Genomic DNA, 6623 nt, shown 5'->3' with positions numbered 1-6623 from the left:
GGAACAGGTTTTCCCATGGGCCTGTGTCTGTTCTACATATGCCAGTTGCTTCTATGGGATGCTCATATGGCAAACCAATGTGGGACCCACACCCCCATTGGCCAACTCGAGTGGGCCCTACCTGTGATGACTATGGGTGGCTAGAGCCCAGATGACCCAAGTTTAATGCTAGTTGGCACCATATGTGGATGCAAACTGAAGTTAGTGCAAAGCAAAATTTGCTATAATTTTGGAGGAGATACTGTAGCGTCCCATCAGTCACAGAGCTTCTGTCCCATCAGTCACAAGGGAAATGCCACTGTGTGAAATAGTTAATGCCAATATTCTCTCAATGGTGGTGCTCTGATATAGCTACATTAAGTAGCTACCAGGAGGGGTATATACCCAACTCATTCTTTTCATTCTGAGATAGCGCTTACAAGTTAACTAAATGTACCTAAAAATGGTGGTCCGCAAATGTCCCATCAGTCACAGGGCTACTCTAAGTGCTCCCTATCTAAAAAGGTACATACTTATGTGAACAGTTCTTCAATGATGGACCACAGGACAGGGGCACATACTCAAAAACCACTGCAGTGGTAGTCCAAGATGTCTGCTTTGTTAATCATAAAATATCTTTTGATACCTTTTTAAAAATACCAGTGACCATAATAATGTGAACATTTGGTGTAAGTATATACTGAGAATAAAAAGCTTTGAAGAGGTTCAATCCAAATCATAATAACAAATGAGGAAAAAACCTGTCTTTATGTTGATGTGACAAGGACTTACAGAACCAAAATAATGGCAAGTTCTTCTCAATGTCAAGAAATATTTAAAAACTTCTCGAATATGCAAATTCCTGTCATACCCATTAAACAATATTCAAAGAACACAATTGTTAGAGAAGATACTAGTTAGGCTTTTTGAAAATCTAAAACTTGAGCACATGCTTGAGTATAAAGTGCAAGAATGCCTTCACTCAAGATGTTTTCACTGAAAAAGATTATAAAAAGAGGGAGCACCAACCTAAAAATTACTGAGTTTATAGATACATTCATTATCTATTACTATTGTTAAAACATTATGTTGCAAAGGTCCCTTTGTAAGAAAAGTAAACTGTGACCTTTGGGTGCATGCCCAAAGAAATTTCAATGATAAAAAATGTTGAAATTCATATCGAAAATATTTCCAGGTATGTTCTTTATAAAGTTGTATGAACTGGTCTTCTTAACCCACCCCCCCCCACCCCCATCCACAAGACAAGGTTTTTTGGTGGGGTGGAAGTAGATCACTTTTGCATATTTTAGTGGAGCTATGTTATGTTTCTCAAAGAATTGCATAAAAAGTTCATGTTTTGGTCCCTACATTCACTCAAATGTCCAATGAATTCTAAAGCGATTCTAACACCTGACGTCACACAGTCACATTCTGGAGGCAAGGGTGTCAATGGAGCATCAATATAGACCAGGAGCCCATAGGGTTTGGTTAGCTGGGAAGGTAATCAACTGCCTTGTACATCACAATGTTCACAGTGCATTCCTGTATATGAAACCAGAAGACTGGAAAACCGGCTGTGGTGGATGTGGCTGGGAAAGCAATTTTAAAGTCACCTAAAAGCTAACCTAGATCAGCTTTCATGGTAACCACATCAAAGTAAATACAATGTGTCAGGTATGGCCCCATGAGCAACAAATGGCCATCGCCAGTAATTATTGGTGGTGGGGTAGCTTTGCCAGCCTCATGGATGACCTAGGTCAGCTCATGAGGTAACCACTTGAAACCTATTGGAAAATGATGGTGAGGACTTCAGTTACAAGGGATGGGCATTTCCAGTAATTTTTATTGGTGGGTACCCCTGCCAGTAGACCCCCAAAATGCCCATCCCCTCATTGACCTAGGTGAGCTCATGAAGTAACCAGTTGAAAACTACTGGAAAATGATTAGCAGGACTCTATATGTGAGGGATGGGCAATTCCAGTAATTTGTATTAGTGGGGTACCCCTGCAAGTAGACCCCCAAAATGCCAATCCCCCTCATTGACCTAGGTGTGCTCAGGATGTAACCAGTTGAAACCTACTGGAAAATGATAGGTATCACTTCATATGTAAGGTTTGGGCATTTCCAGAAATATCTATTAGTGGGATACACGTGCTAGTAGACCCCCAAAAAGCCCATCCCCTCATTGACCTATGTCAGCTCATGAAGTATCCAGTTCAAAACTACCGAAAAATAATTAGCAGGAATCTATATGTAAGGGATGGGCAATTCCAGTAATTTATATTAGTGGGGTACCCCTGCCAGTAGACCCCCAAAAAGCCCATCCCCTCATTGACCTAGGTCGGCTCATAAGGTAACCAGTTGATACCTACTGGAAAATGATAGGTATCACTCATATGTAAAGGATGGGCATTTCCAGAAATTTGTATTAGTGGGGTACCCCTGCAAGTAGACCCCCAAAATGCCAATCCTCTCATTGACCTAGGTGAGCTCATGATGTAACCAGTTGAAACCTACTGGAAACTGATAGGTATCACTTCATATGTAAGGTTTGGGCATTTCCAGAAATTTCTATTAGTGGGATACACATGCCAGTAGACCCCCAAAAAGCCAATCCCCTCATTGACCTAGGTCAGCTCATGAAGTATCCAGTTAAAAACTACCGAAAAATAATTAGCAGGACTCTATATGTAAGGGATGGGCAATTCCAGTAATTTATATTAGTGGGGTACCCCTGCCAGTAGACCCCCAAAAAGCCCATCCCCTCATTGACCTAGGTCGGCTCATAAGGTAACCAGTTGATACCTACTGGAAAATAATTAGCAGGACTCTATATGTGAGGGATGGGCAATTCCAGTAATTTGTATTAGTGGGGTACCCCTGCAAGTAGACCCCCAAAATGCCAATCCCCCTCATTGACCTAGGTGTGCTCATGATGTAACCAGTTGAAACCTACTGGAAAATGATAGGTATCACTTCATATGTAAGGTTTGGGCATTTCCAGAAATTTCTATTAGTGGGATACACGTGCCAGTAGACCCCCAAAAAGCCAATCCCCTCATTGATCTAGGTCAGCTCATGAAGTATCCAGTTAAAAGCTACCGAAAAATAATTAGCAGGACTCTATATGTAAGGGATGGGCAATTCCAGTAATTTATATTAGTGGGGTACCCCTGCCAGTAGACCCCCAAAAAGCCCATCCCCTCATTGACCTAGGTCGGCTCATAAGGTAACCAGTTGATACCTACTGGAAAATGATAGGTATCACTCATATGTAAGGGATGGGCATTTCCAGAAATTTCTATTAGTGGGGTACCCCTGCCAGTAGACCCCCAAAAAGCCCATCCCCTCATTGACCTAGGTCGGCTCATAAGGTAACCAGTTGATACCTACTGGAAAATGATAGGTATCACTCATATGTAAGGGATGGGCATTTCCAGAAATTTCTATTAGTGGGGTACCCCTGCAAGTAGACCCCCAAAATGCCAATCCTCTCATTGACCTAGGTGAGCTCATGATGTAACCAGTTGAAACCTACTGGAAACTGATAGGTATCACTTCATATGTAAGGTTTGGGCATTTCCAGAAATTTCTATTAGTGGGATACACATGCCAGTAGACCCCCAAAAAGCCCATCCCCTCATTGACCTAGGTCAGCTCATGAAGTATCCAGTAAATAACTACCGAAAAATAATTAGCAGGACTCTATATGTAAGGGATGGGCAATTCCAGTAATTTATATTAGTGGGGTACCCCTGCCAGTAGACCCCCAAAAAGCCCATCCCCTCATTGACCTAGGTCGGCTCATAAGGTTACCAGTTGATACCTACTGAAAAATGATAGGTATCACTCATATGTAAAGTTTGGGCATTTCCAGAAATTTGTATTAGTGGGGTACCCCTGCAAGTAGACCCCCAAAATGCCCATCCCCTCATTGACCTAGGTGAGCTCATGAAGTAACCAGTTGAAAACTACTGGAAAATAATTAGCAGGACTCTATATGTGAGGGATGGGCAATTCCAGTAATTTGTATTAGTGGGGTACCCCTGCAAGTAGACCCCCAAAATGCCAATCCCCCTCATTGACCTAGGTGTGCTCATGATGTAACCAGTTGAAACCTACTGGAAAATGATAGGTATCACTTCATATGTAAGGTTTGGGCATTTCCAGAAATTTCTATTAGTGGGATACACGTGCCAGTAGACCCCCAAAAAGCCCATCCCCTCATTGACCTAGGTCAGCTCATGAAGTATCCAGTTAAAAACTACCGAAAAATAATTAGCAGGACTCTATATGTAAGGAATGGGCAATTCCAGTAATTTATATTAGTGGGGTACCCCTGCCAGTAGACCCCCAAAAGGCCCATCCCCTCATTGACCTAGGTTGGCTCATAAGGTAACCAGTTGATAACTACTGGAAAATGATAGGTATCACTCATATGTAAGGGATGGGCATTTCCAGAAATTTCTATTAGTGGGGTACCCCTGCAAGTAGACCCCCAAAATGCCAATCCCCTCATTGACCTAGGTGAGCTCAGGATGTAACCAGTTGAAACCTACTGGAAAATGATAGGTATCACTTCATATGTAAAGTTTGGGCATTTCCAGAAATTTCTATTAGTGGGATACACGTGCCAGTAGACCCCCAAAAAGCCAATCCCCTAATTGACCTAGGTCAGCTCATGAAGTATCCAGTTAAAAACTACCGAAAAATAATTAGCAGGACTCTATATGTAAGGGATGGGCAATTCCAGTAATTTATATTAGTGGGATACCCCTGCCAGTAGACCCCCAAAAAGCCCATCCCCTCATTGACCTAGGTCGGCTCATAAGGTTACCAGTTGATACCTACTGAAAAATGATAGGTATCACTCATATGTAAGGTTTGGGCATTTCTAGAAATTTCTATTAGAGGGGTACACGTGCCAGTAGACCCCCAAAAAGCCCATCCCCTCATTGACCTAGGTCTGCTCATGAAGTATCCAGTTAAAAACTACCGGAAAATAATTGGCAGGACTCTATTTGTAAGGGATGGGCAATTCCAGTAATTTATATTAGTGGGGTACCCCTGCCAGTAGACCCCCAAAATGCCCATCCCCAGTCATCTCCACCCAAACTTCTTTTCACCCAAAATGTTATATCTATAATTATATATATATACATGCAAGGTATACTTAAAGATAGGATATAACAAAGTTTTGTTCAGCTTCAGCACTTTCGGAAATATATTTTTAAATTCATAACAGAGTCAATACAATATTTGAACGTTTGTTAGCCAATATATTCATATTTATGGTATTAAATAATAATAAAAGTCCAAAACCAACATAAACTTTGCTTACAAAGTAATGACCTTCAGTACAATACAACATTTGTGAAATCAGGGCTCTTATATCGCTTACTGAAATATTCAACTTGTCTCAATTTTGCCAACCAATAATTCTCCAATTGTGCAGCATCAGCCAATACTGCAATCCTTATCATCCACAAAAGTATGTGACTTTGTGAGCTTCGGAAGTATCATCCTGGCATTTTTTAATATTAAAGGTATGTCATGAAATTCAAGGCAAAATGCAGTCAAGTGTTAGTTTAGTTTCTAATTATTGGTTCATACATCAGCATCCTAAACACATGTGTTTGTTGTACCATTTATGTTGCATGATCATGTGCAGTGGAACAGATCATGATTGCACAGGAGAATACTTGTCAGCCTACAACTGGTTTACAAGCAACACTTGTTAAACGCTCATACTGGCATTACTGTTATTGAAAGAAGATGCAATATGAACCACAGAAAATAATGCATATTTTTTTCATTAGATGCAGACATTGAAGAATTTCATTGATTTCCAATGCATATTTATATACTCTCTTCACAACATGTGAAAACAATATTCTGTATGTATAATTTGTAAAGGTGTTGTAGAACTAGGTGTTTAGCATTAGCAGTATATCAGTTAGGAATGCATTATTATGGGCTCTGTTTTGGTGTCAACACAATAACAGACTAAAACCTGCTAAATGTAGCACTTTATCATCAGGTTTCTAGTGCAATTATGTGGAAATGACAACCAGCTAAAAACTTGGGTTCTAAATTAAACTGCATAACTTTACCTTTACTTACTTACCCTCAACCATGTACATGCCCCTATGCAGTATTGTGGGTAATGTCAAATTTAATACACATCAACCAGTCACTAGTCAACAACTTCACACATCAACTTCCAGCTGCAGTATTATTGTACTTTCCATAACCTCATTATTCTTTTTGAAATGAGCGCCAAATGCAATGTGGGTTCATCTACTCAACCATCTACTCACCAAGTACGAGAACAGTCTAACTGACATCAGAAGCAAATGCAAATACTATACTGTACATATGAGATTAACTACTGGCAGTTGTAACACATATTTTAAGAGAAGTCAATTATAAACTACTTTGAAAATCTATCTGCTTTAGTAGAAGATTCCAATTCGGGCTTTTGGTTCAGTGTATAGTAAAGGTTTTGAAATTATAAAAACAGAAAAAGAGCATCAATTCAGTTATAATATGCAATACATTTTTAAATTGAAGTAAAAAATTATTTAAATTCAATACAACTCATCAAATTTGTAATATAAACCTGAATGCAAATTGGTGTAAAA

This window comes from Apostichopus japonicus, chromosome 9 (assembly GCF_037975245.1).
Source record: "Apostichopus japonicus isolate 1M-3 chromosome 9, ASM3797524v1, whole genome shotgun sequence".
Classification (NCBI taxonomy): Eukaryota; Metazoa; Echinodermata; class Holothuroidea; order Aspidochirotida; family Stichopodidae; genus Apostichopus; species Apostichopus japonicus.
The sequence above is the reverse complement of the archived record's forward strand: the minus strand, read 5'-3'. Positions refer to the sequence as shown.